This window comes from Pseudopipra pipra, chromosome W, assembly GCF_036250125.1.
Source record: "Pseudopipra pipra isolate bDixPip1 chromosome W, bDixPip1.hap1, whole genome shotgun sequence".
In the NCBI taxonomy this organism is placed as follows: Eukaryota; Metazoa; Chordata; class Aves; order Passeriformes; family Pipridae; genus Pseudopipra; species Pseudopipra pipra.
This window is the reverse complement of record NC_087580.1, coordinates 6367886-6386231: the sequence shown is the minus strand read 5'-3', so window position 1 is coordinate 6386231 and position 18346 is coordinate 6367886. Positions and strand designations below refer to the sequence as shown.

Sequence of the window (18346 nt, the reverse complement as noted above, 5' to 3'; positions counted from 1 at the left end):
GCTAAAAGTTAACAGAATAGGAATTAGACAGGAAAACCAGCTGCTGCTTCCCGGACAGCAAAGAGACTCCAGCTGCTGCTTCCCGGCTGGGATAAGGTCACGATGCCCCACAAAGCTCCCCAGGCACCCAGAAACAATTGTAGGACTTCTCAGTAGAAACCATCAAACTCCTCCTAAACCTAAAGAAAGAGCATAAAAGAGAGTTGGAAATGGGGAAAGAATTGAGGGAGATTTCCATTGAACCTGCTGGGATCAAGGGAGGGGTTGAACCTGCCTTCCTCCCCCTCAGGGACGCCTGTGCTGGGTGGGAAGTGTCAGCTTTGCATGTTAGTCACTGCTTGGAAGGACTAGAGCTGGTTTTTGCTTCCTAATGTATTTGTGGATTGGTTTGGTTTAGAGGTTGTGCTTTGCTTTGCTTTAACAACAATTTTGACATTGTTCAAAGTGTGTTTTTGCAACCAGACCCTGTCCCTGACCACCATGAACCTTTAACCTGTGCCAATTTGTATTAATAAAGAGTGTTAATCCTCAGACTGTTGGAGGGAGTAATTTATAAAGGTGCTGTCAGTTTTGTTGATGCTGGAGTAACTGGTGGAAATATCCACTGAGGGGTTTTCCTTTGGCTGTGACGTGTCAGTCCCCGAAAAAGGGCCCTGGAATTCCCCCCACCTGGTGGATCTGTTTGGTGGAGGGTTCCTGGGTGGAATATGGGACAGACTAGATGGGACTGACAGGGTTTTGTTTTTCCCTGAGGCACCACCAGACAAACAAATCTCCAAGAGTCGGGTGAATTCCCCTTCCCCCCGTTTCCCGGCACACACGGGAATCTGCTGAGGTTGGACAAGACCAAGGTGGTGCAGCCGGGTCAGGGCAACCCCCGGGATCGGTGCAGGCTGGGGGAGGAAGGGATGGAAGAACCTGCTGGGAGAGGGCTCTGGGGGTGCTGGTGGGTCCAGCTCTGGCCTGGGGACAATTGGGATTGTTCAACCTGGAGAAGAGAAGGCTCCAGAGAGGCCTTAGAGCCCCTTCCAGTGCCTCGAGGGGCTCCCAGAGAGCTGCAGAGGGATTTTGGACAAGGACCTGTAGGGATGGGAGAAGGGGGAATGGCTTCCCACTGACAGAGGGCAGGCTTAGGGGGATATTGGGGAGAAAGTTTTCCCTGTGAGGGGGGAGGCCCTGGCACAGGTTGCCCTGAGAAACTGTGGTTGCCCCATCCCTGGAAGTGTCCAAGGCCAGGATGGACGGGGCTTGGAGTAACCTGGGCTAGTGGAAGGTGTCCCTGCCCATGGCAGGGACATGGTGGTACGGGATGAACTTTAAGGTCCCTTCCCACCCAAACCAATCCATGATTCCAGGATTCTGTGCTGAGACAGGGAATGTCCCTGTTGTGGGCAGGGACTGTAAACCAGTCCATTATCCCAGTCAAAACCAGGACAACAGGACAGAGACCTCCTGTTGAGTGTGGTCCTGCCTCCCCCTCGTGCAGCTACTGAGGGACTCTGGGAAGCCGAGGGCACCAGGAAATTGGGAAGGGAGACGTAAATGTGGGGAGAACAGGGCCCCCTTTTCTCCTCCCCTTTCCCTCTGGGAGTCACCGCAACACCTCCCTGCGGGTCACAGCCTGCGGAGAACGGCCAGGCCCCAAATCCATTTGGAACCAGAGGGTGGGAAAAAATCCCACAGGACGGACTACAAGAACCAGGGTAATTTCCCCAGGTACTCCCAGCCCTGTTCAGGAGGAAGGAAGGAGACAGTCCAGGGGGGATCAGCTGCACCTCAGGCACCCTGCTCACGTCTCTCGTCCATCTCTCTCTCAAACACCAAAATGGGGACATTTCCCTCTTCCAATGAGCTGCTGATGCCACAATTTGGATGGTCCAGAGTGGGACCTTTGGTGTTGAGGGGCTGTAAATGCCTACCTCTTGAGAGGCTTCACCTCCCCTGGGCCCCTCCTCAGTCAACGTTCCTCAATTATCCAACAAAGGAGGCACGAAGCAGAAAAGGGCAAAAGGAAAATCTTCCAGGTCACTGCCGGCTCCTGGGGAAAATGCAAGGCAAATAGTCAAGTCATTGAGCTGAGATGTTTTCCCAGCTGCCCCACAATGGTCTCTTGTGTCTGGTCAGGGGCCCGTAAGGATGGAAGGTGTTGCGGAACTGTGGTCAAAGGTGAGTGGAGAATTGAGGCTGTGGCAGGTGCCGGGAGCCCCCGCTCAGTGCCTGTCCTTGATCTGTGCCCACGGGGGTCCCAGCCCAGAGGGGCCTGTGAGGCGGGTGGGGAGGGAGGGAGAGTGGGGCGGGAAGGTGCCATCCTGCTGAGGGCCAGCGCTGGGCCCAGGGCAGGGCAGGGCCATCCCTGGGGACAGGGGCACTGGGGCAGCTGTGTGCCAGGGCCAGCCCAGTGTGGAGCCAGAGCCCTGCTGGGCTGCCAGTGCCTGGCCCCCCCTGCCTGGGCCAGCTCAGCAGAGCGGGGCCCGGCTGATGCGGGAGGACACGGTGTGCCCAGCTGGGACAGGGGCAGGGCCAGCAAAGGGCATCTGCCCCTCTGGGCTCTGCTCGGGGAGGCCGTGGCTGGGCCTGCACCACTTGGGGGCTGCAGTGCCCGCAAATGGGCTGGAGCCGGGCACTGCCACCACCCCAGCACTTCCCTGGGCCCAGCCCTTGTGTGCCAGGGCCAGCATTGCCCAGTGCTCCCCAGTGCCTGCCCAGACTGGAGATCCCAGTCACCCAGCTGTGCCCATTGCCCGTCAGCCCCTTTATCTCCCAGCTCCCTGTTTCCCTGATCCCGGGGTCCTGGTGCCCCAAGAAGGGGGGCAGTGCCAGCCCCAGGTTCAGTCAAAGAGCTGGAGTGGGAACAGGGACAATTGTGCTCAGACACGCCAGGTTTGGGGCTGGGCTGAGCTCTGGGGTGTCCCAGAGGGAAAGCTCTGGGAAGGGATGGGCAGGAGGACATGGGTGGATCAGGCTTTTGGGGCTGTTGGAGGATGGATTGTGTTGTGTGGTATTGTCCCCACAGGGTATGCAGCTGCTTTCAGCTCCCTGCCCACCCCCTTGGCACCCCCAGGGGCCTGGGCCCTTCCAGGGGCAGCTGCCCCGTGCAGGAAGCTGGAGGGATGCCGGGGAAGGTGGCTGGATGGGTGCCGCAGGCGGGATGGACTCTGTGCCAGGGCTGGGCTTGTGGCCAGGGCTGGGGGCTGTGCCCAGCCGGGCTTTGCCCCGGGGGCTCTCGGGGAGGGGGCAGGGAGGAGTCCCGGCAGGGATAAATGTGCTCCTGCCCTTGTGCAGCCTCAGCCAGCGCTGCCCAGGCCCAGAGGAAGATGAAGGTTGCTGTGCTCAGCGTGGCCCTGCTCTTCACCATCCTGCTGAGCCCCCCGGCAGATGCCAAGGTGAGGCCCCCATGCCACGGCCATGGGCTCAGGGATGGGCCCCTTCCCAATCCAGGGGCTCCCCCAGCACTCCCCAGCACCCCCAGCCCCGGGCCAGGCCACTTTCTTCTGGCCACAATTCCCTCTCTCCTTCCCCTTCCCACAATTCAACTCCTGCTGCTGCAGCTCCGCTTCCTCACGGGATGCTTGCACCCGGCTCCATCCTGGCACAGTCCCACTGCTTCCTGCTCTTTCTGACCCCAAATCCCACCTTTTTGGGCCTCCCCATCCCATCCTCTTGGTCCCCTGGGGCATCTCCCCACCATCTCCTCTCTTTCCCAGCCAAGGCAAAGGCCCAACCCAAACTGGGTGGAACTGGGCCAAGCCCCACTGGAGTCCAAGGAGGACAAACAGGCCCAAGCTCCACCCTGGGCTCAAGTGGGACAAGGCCTGGCCAGGCTGAACTGGCACCAACTGGGAAATGCCCTGCCATGGCCCCTTCCCAGGGCCTTTCCTCCAGGCTTTGCCCTCAGTGCCTTGCCTTTCCCCCTGCACTGGTGTCCCCAACTTGCCTGGGAGCCGCAATCCCAAAGAGCCCCGCTCAGCCCGGGGGGCAGCCGGGGCTGGAGGGGGTGGGGACACCCGTGTCCCCCCAGCCCCACAAGGCCAACCCCAACCAAGCCTTTGCTCTCCTCCTGCAGCCCGTTCAGGCCGGCGGCGTCCAATGTGGGGAGGTAGGTCTGGGAGTTGGGGGGCACCCAGTGTGGGAAGTGGGGGCACTTTGGGCCCCCCATCCCTTCCTGGCACTGGGGACACCCCAGTGACCAGTGACGTCTCCTTGTCTCTCTACAGGCAGGCGGGATCGGCGGCCCGGTGGGTACCAGGGCTTGTGCTGGGCCCAGACCCTCCCCTCTGGTGGCCACCACCCTCCAGGCCATCCCAGTGCTCCCCAGTCCACCCCAGTGTGCACCGGGGAGGGCCTTCCTCAGGGCCCCCACTCTATTCCCACACACCCCAGTCCACCCCACCCCACACACACAGGGCATCATTCCCACACCATTTCTTCCCTTCTTTCTCCTCTAATCCTTCCCCTTTCCCATTGGCCACGACACTCGTTTCCAGAAATCCCCTTCCTTGACCCCTCAGTCCCAAAGACCCTCCCAGTCCCTTCCAGTTTTCTCCCCTTCCCCATTTCTCCTGCCCTGCTTCATTCCCTGTGTCCCTCCACTGCAATCCCTTCCTCCTCACCCGCATCCCCCACAGTCCCATCCCTTCCACACCCCAATGACCATCCTGTGGGATCCCCAATTCCCCCCACTTCACCCTCTTTGGGTCCCCTCCTCCTCCCCCCCACCCTCCTGCAGGCCCTGAATTCCCCTGGCTCTCCTTGTCTCCATCCCCACCCTGGGCCCTGCAGGAGCAGGGATCCCGGGGGAAACTGGGTGCACTGGGGCTGGGGGAGCAGAAGGGATTTTCCCCCTCAGACCAGGGGCCAACCATGGGCTGGGGGGTCTGGGGACACCCGTGTCCCTCCCCCAGCCCCACAGGGGCCAATCCTGCTTAAACCTTTGCTCTCCTTCCCCAGCCAATCTCGGGACAAGGAGGAGGTGGATGTGTTGGGGTAAGTCCTAGAGTCGGGATGTCCCCAGTGTGGGAAATGGGGGGAAATGTAGTCCCCCCATCCCTCCTGGACCTGGGGACACCCCAGTGAGCAGTGACACCTCCCGCTCTCTCTCCAGGGAGGCATGGATGTCCATCGAGTGAAGAGGTCTGAGGTGGGTACCCCGAGTTCTGCTGGGCCCAAACCCTCCCCTCTCATGGCCACGACCCTCCCTGGCATCCCACTGTGCCCCAGTACATCCCACTGTGCCCCAGTACATCCCAGTGTGCCCCAGTCCAGCCCAGTGTGTCCCAGTCCAGCCCAGTGTGTCCCAGTACAGCCCAGTGTGTCCCAGAACCAGCCCAGTGTGTCTCTAACCCTGCCTTTGTCCCCAGCCCCCCGTGGCTGACCAGGTGGAGCTGATGCGCCAGTGACGCTCGGCTGCCTCTCTGCATGTCCAGGTGAGAAATATGGGAGGCTCCTCAGCCCCCCAAAGGAGCCTGGCAGGGCCCTGGGGGGTCCCTGAGCCCTCTGCAGTGGGCAGAGCTGGGGGACAGCAGAGGGACATGTCGTGGGGTATCTGTCGCTAAGTTTTGGTCTGTGAATAAAAGAAGACACACACAGACGAACAGTGATGAGACGAGGGGTGTCTGCCTGCTGAGCAGAGCAGGCAGCTTTATTGGGCTCGCTAGTCTGTACTTTCCCATACACACAATGTAAACTTATTTTTGCAAAAACACTCAGGAATTTAACACCTGCGCACAGTCAACAGCTTCATTCTTGCACTGTTATCCTCTTCTAGCTAACTCCCTAAAATTCAAGGCTGTGTCCATGGGAATGTTTAATTAGCCTCACTGTTCTTCCTGAGAAAGGCCTCACACCCTGCAATATTTCAAGCTGCTCAGGTTCCAGAGGTCCTGGGGGCTCCATGGACCTACCATTTCCCCCCAACAGGGACATGGAGGGAGCTGTCCCTGCTCCGTGTCCCGGGGCAGCTGGACAGAGCTGCCCCCAAGCCTTGCCTTGCACTGGGGGCTCTGCAGACCCCCAGGCTCACCGGGAGGGCAGGGAGGGGCTCGGGGAGGTGTCACAGCATCCCGGGCTCAGGGGCTCTGGGGGCCACATGGATCTCAGCATCCAATTCCCTTCTCCTGCCCCAGCTCCCTGCAGACAGACGGGTGGGGACAAGGCCCCTGCCATGTCCCTGTGGACACCGGGGGTGACGTTTGGGGCTCTGTCTTTCAGGACTGGAAGTGGTGGTGACACCCGTGTCCTGGCCCCCTCCAGCGGCATGAGGAGATGATCATCCCTGGAGGACCCCCCTGATCCCCTGGGTGCCCTGGCAATTTCCCTGCAAGAATCAATAAACCCCTGCAGCAAAACAAATGCTCTGTGTCTGTCTGGGTGGGTGTGCCCCCACATCCACGGGTGCCTTCCCGTGTCCATGTGTGTTCCCACGTCCCCTGGGGCACCCGGTGGTTTGGGGACACAATGGGAAACAGGGTCTGACTGGGGCTGTCCAAGCACCATCCCCAAGGAGCACAGCTTGGTGTCGGGGCTGGGGAGGATCAGGGACAATCAGTCAAGGCCCCTCAGTCCTTCCCTGTGCTCTGGGAGGGATGGAAAGGGGATCAAAGGAACCCAGCAGGTGTCAAATGCCCCCAGATCTCAAGGGCCAGGCTCAGGGCTGAAGGGATGGAGAGCAGCCCTGCATCCAAGGCTGGTCTTGTCAGTGCAAAGGTGTTCAGTAACTCTGCCTTCTCTGCATCCTTGCCATGAGCAGAGAGGCTCAAGGGGCTCCTGGGGGTCTCTGCACACGAGATCCCCCTCACACTCTTAAGGGAACTTCCCAGGCTCACCATTCCCAAGACTCCCTGGCAGTCACTCTCCCACCAGCCCAGACTGGCACTGCTGACACTCAGGCCCCTTCCCAGCAGCAGCAGCTCCAGTGACCCGACGGGTCCCCTGTGACTCCCCACACCCCCCACTCTCACAGTCAGACCAGGTTTCCTCACTGCTTCCACCCCAGGTTTCCCATGGCAGAGTCTCTGATGTCGTAAAAACAATAAAACATTTTATTCCTGGTGAAGAAACACAGACACAGGCTGAGCTGGTGCCTCAAGGAGGGACCCCCAAAAAAACCTCCATGGGGTTTTATCCCCTCACACTCCAAGCACACAAACTGCTCTTCCTGCTGAGTCCTGGGCTCCTGCCCTGTCTCCAAGTGTCCTCTCCCTTGGCTGCTCCAGGGTCAGCAGCTCACGGCCTTTGGGCTGAGGCCCCTCACCCAGAGCTCATCCCACAGCTCCAACTGCAGCTGCTCCCTGAGCCACCTGCACCCACGGGATTCCTCAGCCCTGGGCACCACGAGGCTCCTGACAGTGTCCCAGGGTCCCTTTGGTTCCATGAGCCCCCACAGTGTCCCAGGGTCCCTTTGGTTCCATGAGCCCCCACAGTGTCCCAGGGTCCCTTGGGTTCCATGAGCCCCCACAGTGTCCCAGGGTCCCTTTGGTTCCATGAGCCCCCACAGTGTCCCAGGGTCCCTTTGGTTCCATGAGGTTCTGGCACTGAAAACTGGGAAATAAACTCCCCAACCAGTTTTTTGGGTTAGAAAGCCCACATTACTTCATTCAGTGTGCTGGGTGCATGAAGATAGCTCCATAAAGCATGCACACCCAGCAACCTCACAGACCACTTTAGAGTCATGAAATTAATAGTCATGACATTGCTATTACATATTCATTACATTTCCTGAATACATGCAGAGGTACTAATTCCTTCCATGGACTTATTTGAATATGGCTCTGGAGCTTCCAAGGAATCTTTTCTCCATGAGAGTCTCTCAGACATGTGGTCATGTCATAATGTACTTCTCTTACCATTCTTTGCTCTCACACACAATCCTTGTTCTCAAAACTAAGGCATTTGCAAGGACATGTTAATCACTGATATAGGGAAATAAGGAAGCAAGAGCTGCCACAAGGTTATTAGTCACAGATGTAGGGATCAAACACTATTGTACTACAGTTAAAAGAATTTTCCAGCATCTTTCCCCGCTGCTGCATAGACTCTGTTTTTAAAAAATACAACTACTTTGGTCACAGTTTGTGCTGCTTTCAGCTGGGGTAGAGTTGATTTTCTTCCCAGTGGCTGCTACGGGGCCGTGTTTTGGATTTGTGCTGAACACAGGGTTGATAATACAGAGATGTTTTGGTTGTTGCTGAGCAGGGCTCACACAGAGCCAAGGCCTTTTCTGCTTTTCACAGGGCCAGGCTGGCAAGGAAGTTGGGAGGCTGTGAGGAGACACAGCCGGGACAGGGGACCCAAACTGACCCAAGGGATATTCCAGACCACATGACATCATGCTCAGGATAGAAAGGGAGGGGAAGAAGAAGGAAAGGAAGGGTTTGGAGTGATGGCATCTGTCTTCCCCAGGAAGCATTCTGTGGGATGGGACCCTGCTCCCCTGCAGGTGGCTGAACACCTGCTTCCCATAGGAAGTGCTGAATTAATTCTTTGCTTTTCTTTGCTCGTGTGCCCAGTTTTGCTTTCCCTCTAAAGCGTCTTTTACCTCAACCCAGGAGTTTTCCAGCTTTTATCCTTCCAAGTCTGCCCCTGCTCTGGCTGGTGTGAGAGTGAGCGAACGTCTCCACAGTTGCTGACTGGGGTTAAACCCTGACAGAGCTTGTCAGTGGCACAATGGCCCCTCGATTCCACGAGGGTCCGCAATGTCCCAGGGCTCCTTCAGTTCCCTGAGGTTCCGCAGGGTCCCAGGGTTCCTTTGGTTCCATCAGGTTCTGTAGTGTCCCAGAATTCCTTTGGTTCCATGAGGCTCCACAATGTCACAACGTCCCCTTGACTTCATGAGGTTTCTCAGTGTCACAGGGTTTCTTTGGTTCCATCAGGTCCCACAGAGTCACAAGGGCCCTGTGATTCCATGAGGTTCCACAGTGTCCCAGGGTCCCTTTGGTTCCATGAGGGGAGGGGCTGGGAAGCCAGGGGACCCCCAAGAGCCCCTGTGACTGAAGCCCATACTGGGAACCCTTGGGCCTGTACTGGAAGTATTCGTGACCCCATACTGGGAGCTCTGGGAGTACTGCTGACCCCATCCTGAAAGTACTGGATGCACTGGGAGCCCTGGTGCCCCCATACTGGGAAAACTGGAGACTCCTACATTGGAAGCCCTGACGCCCATACTGGGGCCATCCTGGGAGCCCTGGTGCTCATTCTGCTGCCATACTGGTGTCACTGGTGCCTGTCCTGGTCCACCCTGGTGCTGTACTGGTGCCCTATGGGTCCATATTGGCCCATACTGGTACCATGGTTATGCATACTGCTCCCAGACTGGTCTGTACAGGTCCCTACTGGTCTGTACTCATCTCATACTGGCCCGTACTGGTGCCATAGCGGTGTGAAGGGAGGTATTTCTTTTTGTGTTGGTGGTGGGGAGTGGCTGTAGTTACTTCTTTATTTATGTATTTTTTTTTATTTTTGGGCGTGGGAGGCAGAGGGGGGCGGGGGAAGGGATGTTGGAGGGGGTGCTGGTGTTGTTTGTTTCCCTTTTCCAGCACTGCATTTTGGTTTGGTTTGGTTTTTTCTTGTCAGTTTTTCAATGAAATAAATCTCTCCAGACATGGAGCTGCCATCCTGCAAAGGCCGGGCCCCGCCACTGCTGCAACACAGACACAAAGAGACACAGACACACAGAGACTCCCAGACATACACACAGACACACACACAGAGTGTAGGTGTAGAAAACATTCGAAGAAACACCGAGGATGGAAAACCTTAATGCCCACTCAAGGAAACTCTCGCTGCCAGGGAAAAGCTTTAACGTGGGAAGAAACAACTTTCTCCTGCAGGGTGCTGCGATGTTCTCTTTATCTGCTGCCCGGAGGTAACTCCCTTGCTCCAAGCGATAAAATCCTCACAGAGGTGCCTGGGCCCCCCAGGGCGGTCAGGCGGGTCCCAAAGCACAGGGGAGCACACAGCCTTTCGGGGTTTGCCGCTCCCGCGAAAGGGGTTGTTCCAAAAGCCCCAAAACAGGTTTCTGCTCCGGCTTTCTTGGCCAGCTTTCCCGCAGCGCTCTCGGCCGTCCCAAACAAACAGTGTTCAAGCTCCGGGCCCGGCCCGGTGCAGACACAGCCCCCGCCGCGCTCTCCTCTCCTCCCCCGCCGCCTTTCAGGCCCCGCGCACGGGTCGGGGCCGCCCCGCCCTCCCCCCTCCCAGCGGCGGGGCCGGAGCGGGGCGGCCAAGGCGGTCCCCGCGCCCCGGGGCGGCGGCAGCGGCAGCGCCGGGGCGAGGAGGAGGCGGCGCGGGGGGAGGCGAAGGCGTTCGGCGCTGGGCGCGAAGCCCGGAGCAGAGGGGAGGCTGGGCACGGGCCGGGGGCGCTGCCGGCGGGGCCGGGCGGGGTCTCTGTGCGAAGCACAGCTGGGGTTGCGTCGCTGGGAGCCTTTTTGGTGCTGTGGGGTCGCCCCGACAAGGGAAAATGTTAAGTTGCTGTGGAGAAGATGTTACGCTGCTGCTGCTAAGGGACAATTGAAGCTGCAGAGCTGAGTAAGTGCAGTTCTCAGGTTCCGGGGCGGTCGCTAAGGGAGCAGCCGTGTGGGCGGGGAGCAGCCAATGGGGAGGTGCCCAGAGGCAGCCAATGGGAAAGCTGCGGGATGGCGGGAAGAGGGGCAGCCAATGGGGAGGCGCCCAGAGGCAGCCAATGGGAGAGCGCGCGGTGCAGCCAAGCGTAACCAACAGACAACCAATGGGACACCGAGAGCCGGGCAGCCAATGAGGAGCTGCCGCCAGGGGCCGGTGCTGAGAGACTGCGCATGCTCCGAGAGCGAGGGGACAGTTCGGAGAGAGGAAGACTCTGAGCCTTCATCCCCTACGACCGCCCGAGACGGCCACGGGAGAGAAGCGCGCAGGCGGCAGAAGGCGTGTGCCGAGATTGACATCGAACACCGCCCAGTCTCGGGTACGTCATGAATATGTAAATGCGCGATGAATATGTAAAATAACAATGAATATCTATGACGTAGTTGTAGGAAAGGGAAGCTGTGAGGGGGGAGGGTATGCTCGTGTTGGTTGGAGGTGCCCTGTTTTCGCCCTGCGCCGTAATAAACAAATAGCGGCTTAATAGGACCTGTGGCTATTGGGTTTTCCTACCGTCGGCTTTTGCCGGCCTCAGTTCCGGCCAGCCAGGCGGGAGTCACCCTGTGCTCGGCTGCAGACTCCGCTGGAGGCAGGGACTCCCTGGGGCGCCCTCGGGATTTTGCCGAAGGGACTCCTCACTTCCCTGGGCTCGCTGCGGGAGCAGACGGGGACCTCGTGCGACCAATTGAAGGTATTTGTTTCGTGTAATTTGGTTTCGGGTGACCGGTCACTGGAAAGTACCTGTAAGCCGCTTTCTGTTTCGGAGTTCGTGTGTGTCCCGGTAAATTGTTTCTGTTTCGGAGTTCGTGTGTGTCCCGGTAAATTGTTTCTGTTTCGGAGGTCGTGTGTGTCCCGGTAAATTGTTTCTGTTTCGGAGGTCGTGTGTGTCCCGGTAAATTGTTTCTGTTTCGGAGGTCGTGTACGGTGTGTAAGGCAAAGCTTGTGGGTCTTAATAAATTATTTCAGAAGTTTGGTGAGTGCAGAGTGTGTGAAGTATAGCTGTCAGTGTCTGGTGTAGCTGCTGTGAGAGAAGTTTTCTTATTGTCTTGTAGCACGGATTTTAATGGGCACGTGTTGGCATCTGAGTGTCTGGTGTGAGTGCTGTGAGTGAGAGAAGTTTCCTTGTTTTATAGCACAGATTTTAATCAGCACGTGTTGGCATCAGTGTCTGGTGTAGGTGCTGTACTATGAGAAAAGTTTTACTCTTGTCTTGTAGCAGCGATTTTAATGGGCACGTGTTGCCATTTCAGTGTCTGGTGTAGGTATTGTGGATGGCAAAAGTTGTCTTCTATTTTTGTGACACGAGTTTTAATCAGCAGCTGTTAATATCTTAGTGTCTGATACAAGGAGTGCGGCCAGAAAAGGCTTTTTTCTTGTTCTGTGACACTAATTTTAATTAGTACTTATTAATATGTCAGTGTCTGGTGTAGGCAGTGTGATGAGAAGTTTTTATTATCATCTGTGGCACTAATTTTCATCAGCTTCCGACAATTTATTTCCCACATTTCCTAACTAAAATTAGAGTTGCGTTTAAGGGTTGGTAAAAGGGCACGTGTTGGCATCTGAGTGTCTGGCATAAGTGGTGCGAGTGAGAGAAGATTTTTTGTTATCCTGTAGCACCGATTTTAATGGGCACGTGTTGCCATGTGAGTGTCGGGTGTACGTATTGTGAGAGCAGTGTTCTTAAAACAGTGATTTTAATCAACAGGTGTTGGCGTCTGAGTGTGGGTGCTGTGAGAGAAGTCGTTATTGTCTTGTAGCACCGATTTTAATGGGCACGTGTTGGCGTCTGAATGTCTGGTGTAGGTACTGCGAGAGCAGCGTTCTTGTCCTGTAGCAGCGATTTTAATCAGCGGGTGTTGGCATCTCAGTGTCTGGTGTGGCTGCTGCGAGTGAGAAATTTTTTCTTGTCCTGCAGCACCGATTTTAATCAGCAACTGTTGGCATCTCAGTGTCTGGTGTGGGTGCTGCGAGTGAGAAATTTTTTCTTGTCCTGCAGCACCGATTTTAATGGACACGTGTTGGTATTTTATTGTCTGGGTTAGATGGTGTGAGCGAGAAAAGTTTTCTTTTTGTCCTGTAGCATCGATTTTAATCGGCACGTGTTGGCGTCTCTGCAGTAGATGCTGTGAGAGCAGTTTTCTTGTGTTCTAGCAGCGATTTTAATCAGCAGGTGTTGGCATCTGAGTGTCCGGTGTGAGTGCTGTGAGTGAGAGAAATTTTCTTGTAGGAGCAATTTAAATCGCACGTGTTGGCATCTGAGTGTCTGGGGCAGGTGCTGCGAGTGAGAGAAGTTTCCTTGTCCTGTAACAGCGATTTTAGTCAGGAGGTGTTGGCATTTGAGTGTCTGGTGTGGGTCCTGCGAGTGAGAGAAGATTTTTTTCTTGTGCTGTAGCAGCGATTTTAATCGGCAGGTGTTGACATCTCGGTGTCTGATGTAGGTAGTGTGAGAGCAGTGTTCTTGTCTTGTGGCAGCGATTTTAATCACCACGTGCTGGCATCTGAGTGTCCAGTGTGAGTGCTGTGAGGGAGAGAAGTTTTCTTGTGTTGTACTACTAATTTTAATGGGCACGTGTTGGTGTCTAAATGTCCGGTGTAGGTAGTGTGAGAGCAGCGTTCTTGTCCTGTAGCAGCGATTTTAATCAGCAGCTGTTGGCATCTCAGTGTCTGGTGTGGCTGCTGCGAGTGAGAAATTTTTTCTTGTCTTGCAGCACCGATTTTAATCGACACGTGTTGGTATTTTATTGTCTGGGTTAGATGCTGTGAGTGAGAAAAGTTTTCTTTTTGTCCTGTAGCATCGGTTTTAATCGGCACGTGTTGGCGTCTCTGCAGCAGATGCTGTGAGAGCAGTTTTCTTGTGTTCTAGCAGCGATTTTAATCAGGAGCTGTTGGCTTAGTGTCCGGTGTGAGTGAGAGAAGATGTCTTGTAGGAGCAATTTTAATCGACACGTGTTGGCGTCTGAGTGTCTGGTAGGGGTGTTGTGAGTGAGAGAAGATTCTTTCTTGTCTTGTAGCAGCGATTTTAATCGCACGTGTTGGCATCTCGGTGTCTGGGGTAGGTGCTGCGAGTGAGAGAAGATTTTTTCTTCTACTGCAGCACCGATTTTAATGGGCACGTGTTGGCATTTGAGTGTCTGGTGGGGATATTGTGAGAGAGGTTTTGTTATTGTCTTGTAGCGATTTTAATGGGCACGTGTTGGTGTCTGAATGTCTGGTGTAGGTACTGTGAGAGCAGTGTTCTTGTCCTGTAGCAGCGATTTTAATCAGCAGGTGTTGGCATCTCAGTGTCTGGTGTGGCTGCTGCGAGTGAGAAATTTTTTCTTGTCCTGCAGCACCGATTTTAATCGACACGTGTTGGTATTTTATTGTCTGGGTTAGATGCTGTGAGTGAGAAAAGTTTTCTTTTTGTTTTGCAGCACCGATTTTAATGGGCACGCGTTGGCATCTGAGCGTCTGGTGGGGGTGGTGTGAGTGAGAAGTTTCCTTGTTTTGTCTTGCAGCACCGATTTTAATCAGGAGGTGTTGGCAACTCAGTGTAGGTGCTGTGAGAGAAGTCTTGTTATTGTCTTATAGCAGCGATTTTAATTAGCAAGTGTTGGCATTTCGGTGTCTGGTGTAGGTTGTGTGAATGGGAAAAGTTTTCTTATTCTTTTTGTGACACGAGTTTTAATTAACAGCTATTAACATCTTAATGTTTGCTGCAAGCAGTGTGGTAAGAAAAGAGTTTCTTATTGTTCTGTAGCACTCATTTTAATTCGCACTTGTTAACATCTCAGTGTCTGGTGCAGGCAGTGCGATTAGGAGTTTTTATTTTCTGTGGCACTAATTTTCATCAATTTCCCAGTATTTATTTCCCGCATTTCCTAACTTAAAAAACAGTTGTATTTAAGGGTTGATAAAAGGCAAGGAGGTAGAAAAGCACCTGTAAATTACTGTGGGAAATAGCCAGAGTAAGAAAGTTGTGAAAAAGAGTCCTCCGGGCTGTATTTTAAGCCATTGGAGAGATCTGGGTGGTGTGAGTGGAAGTGGTGTCAATAAGGCTAACACGATTAAATCTATTAAATCTTGCAGGTAATGGTGGCCTTTGTATAAATGAGACGAGGGAGAAAGTTTGCTGCCGAATGGAACTTTAAATTATAATACAGTTTTGCAATTAATGTTATTTTTAAGGCGTAATGGAAAAGGTAACGAGGCAATATGTGGAGATAGGTTTTTCTGTTTGAGAAACCATCCAGAATGGCAGAGAGATTGCAGGAGAAACGTTTCACTCCAGGATCCCCTGTTAATAGCATTAGAAAAGGACGGGGGGAAAGAGAAGCAAAAGATAAAAAGGTGCTGCTCATCATGCAGCATCGGGCAAAGGTGCCTTAAAACAAGGAAAGGGAGAGACCCTATGTCTCCCGGGGTTATAGATCGGGAAGAATTGAGAGCAGCACACCCCCAGTTCCCCCCCGCGGGACCTGAAGCCCCTGCAGTGGCATCAGGAGATGAATCCAGCAGTGATGGCAGTGAAGCAGGAGCCAGCGGCAGCACCCCCATCACCGCACAGGAGGAGTAAAAGGAGCCAAAAGCCCCCCCCTCCGGGCCCCCCTTGGGCAGGGAGTAGGACGGGCAGGAGAGGTGGTGAGAGTAAAGGTCCCTTTGAGTACAGCAGATCTTGATAATTGGAAGGGAGTGGTTAAGGGGTACCGAGATGATTCCAGTGAGATAGTGAAACATTTTGAAATGATTGTTAGAAACCAATATTCTGATTGGTCATTTATTGATTTAATACTTAATGAGATGACTGCCTTTGATTGCCTTTGTTCACAGGCGAGCCAGAGTGCTGTCCCTTTGGCCGTGGAGAGGAGAGGAGCAGATGAAAGACTAAAGGCATTGAAAAACCCCGAATCCCATCCGGATGGAAGACACTCCTCTAGCGGCCAGGCCAAGTCCGTTCCCGGAGCCCAGGGGAACCCAGGAACGGGGAGCAGGACCTGCGGCAGCGGGATCCACCAGGCAGGGGGAAACGGGGCACGGGAGTGGGATGCCATGTCTGCCCCACCCAGCCCAGGCGTGCCAAGGGTGGGTGATAAACAAAGTCTCGAGTTCCTATAAGTTTTTGAATGATAGTTTATTATATGGAAAAAGCAAGCACCTGGCTGGGTGACAGAGGTGGGGACCAGTTTCCTAAATCTGCACACATATTACAGGGTACATTTAGTATTTATCTTAATTATTTTGTGCATATTAATTATATCATATATATATACATTCTACAGGTTTTTGCTAAGTATTTAATATATGGGTTTTCTTACAGCTAAAGTTAAAAGTGTTATCTTTACAGCCGGTCATAATTCATGCATTCTTGGACGAACAGGCACCTAAAGATTTAAAGTTCTACCATATTTTATTCTTAGGATAGTAAGGAGATTTTAGGCCTCTTGACCTTGTAAGGGTCTGTTTTATTTCTTTATGGGGGTGTAATTAAGTTTTACAAGCCGTTTGTTTTATTTTGATGTAATCACCCATTCGTTTCACGGATCGCAATTATTTATTTATCACAGGTGGGTGCCCTGGCTCGAGGGCCACCAGGTCTCCTGTGTGGTGGGAGATGGGAGCAGCCGGACCCCTGCACTGATCAGCGAGGGGCCGCCTGCCACTGCCACCCCCTGTGACGGTGGGTTCCCCCATCGCAGCCCAGCCCCAGCCCCGCGGATCCCACCCAGGGAAGCAAAAGCCACCAGTGGCTTCCCATGTGCACTCCCATTGTTGCCTGGTCCCTGGAGCCCAGGTGCTTGGTGCCAGAAGTGAGAGCCCCCCTCGGGGCTTGTCCCCCCCCCCAGTGGGTAAGTGACAAAACCATCAGAGTAGCGTGTGCCCGGCCTCCTCCTTGTTCTCCAGCTCTCGTGTCTCTTGACAGCACCAGACTGGAGTCAAGCTCCACAGGGACTTCTTTCCTTGGTGATTCAGTTCCCTTGGCTGTGGTTTTGCTGGATAGTCAGTAGGGACAGTGGGAATCTCATTCCTGCATTCATGCTCATCACTAATTAGATGACAAGGCATTTGGCTATTTATCAGGCACATATAATAGCAGATATAATTTCTGTGTGCTCTTTTTCTGGATTAAGTGAAGGTGGCCTGTCCACCTTGGTCAGGCTTGGTAGAATTTTGTCACAGATTGGTGGTATGTGACACATCATGATCTGATTTCATTGTCATCCCCACCTACTGTCCAGGCCAGATTTAACTGGATTGTGGTGGCTCTGCATTCACAGCACTCACTTGAAGTGCTGTGAGACTTTGTTGTGAACTAAGGGGATACAACAGTACGTGCTTTGCTCCCAAACATTGTACAATATCTGCAGAGGTAAGGAGTGCTCTGGAGGGCAGGCCCTGGGCTGTCTTCTCTTTGTTCCATTTGGAGAAACACAGGTCCCTCAAAAGTTCCTCATTTTCCCCTGTGCTCCAAGGGGAAAGCCCATAAATACAATGTCTGCTGCATTTGTCAGATCCTAAATTTGTTGGTATTTTCCTAGTTTTTCCATTGCAGTGTCTTCCAAAGATGTGTCAGTATCACAGTGACATCCACCCCCTATGCTTGGTTGTCCTTCACAAATATGAGGTGCCATTTATGGAACTGTTGTTATCTCTTCTGTGTGGTTCCTGAAACACCACCCAATTTTTCTCTTTAGCTTCCTTTGATAAGGTACCACAGATACAGTTGTGCCTTTTAAGTCTTGCCTCCTGCAAGGCTGGGCAGTTCCTGATGATGTGGGAGCATGTTTCCTTCTCAGCCTGGCAGTGTCTGCAGGATTTGATGTACCTTGCTTGTCTACCCCTTGCCAGGAACTGTCTTGTGGGGTAAACGTTGGCTCTCAATTGCAGTGCTGTTCTAGGCTTTGTGTGGGTGATGCCTCTGTAGTTGTTGATCCCAAAGTTGCTGGTCCCACCCCTTTCAAAGTTGGTAATGCCCAGGTGCTGGGATACCAGCTTGGTCCATTTTGTAAATTCTGTTGCTCTCCAGTTTCAGGGTTTCAGAAAGCTGATGTTCTTTTCTCATCCCCATTGTTGGATAGTTGGATTACTGGTTTGGGTTCCAATATTGTTGGCTCTTTTCTTTGTCTCCTCCAGCTTTTATCCATAGCTTTTCATCTGCTTGTTTGATTTCTTTTATTTTCAGAATTGTTTTGACTGTTTCATCTGAAGACTGAGCCAGTCTCTGCCATCTTTGGGCTTGTGCACTTGGGATCAATCCTGTCAACCTGGTGACACCCAAACCTCCACCCCTTGTGCTTGAATTTAGGATGATGTGAGATGTGCTCGGTGGCAAATGCAGCCATTCCTTGACAGTGGATCGTATCTGTAGGTCCAGGGACTGGAGGAACCCTGCTTTCACATCAGTGTGGGGCCCAAGTGGGTGAATGTGGGGATGGGATAAGTTTTGCAGATGTCAGTTTTCTGTAATGGTTTCAGCGGTGCCTTATTGATCCACTGTGATCAATTTGTTAATTTTGCAGATAGTTCTGGTGTATCTCTACCAGTCCAGGGGTCAATCTGCTGGCCCAGATATTTCTCAGAACTGCTGGGTTCAATCCCATTGAGGGGTGTGCAGTTAAGGGTCTGTGCTGGACAGTCACTGACGGTGTACGAATCCTTAGTTGGCTTGGTGTAGAAGCCGTGGCACTTTTCTCCCTGTGTCCTGCAGAAGGTCTGTAGGATTTTGATGTTGTTTTTTATGCCTTCCCAGGATCCATTT

At 53.7% G+C, this 18346-nt stretch overlaps 1 long non-coding RNA gene across 1 annotated transcript; it reads left to right on the top strand.

Annotated features, from left to right (window-relative positions):
• The first annotated feature begins 10795 nt into the window (after positions 1-10795).
• On the top strand, positions 10796-16641 carry LOC135405173 (uncharacterized). Its single transcript, XR_010425772.1, has 3 exons — positions 10796-10930; positions 15421-15672; positions 16155-16641. It is a non-coding gene; the product is annotated as an uncharacterized LOC135405173 (long non-coding RNA).
• The last annotated feature ends 1705 nt before the right edge of the window (positions 16642-18346 follow it).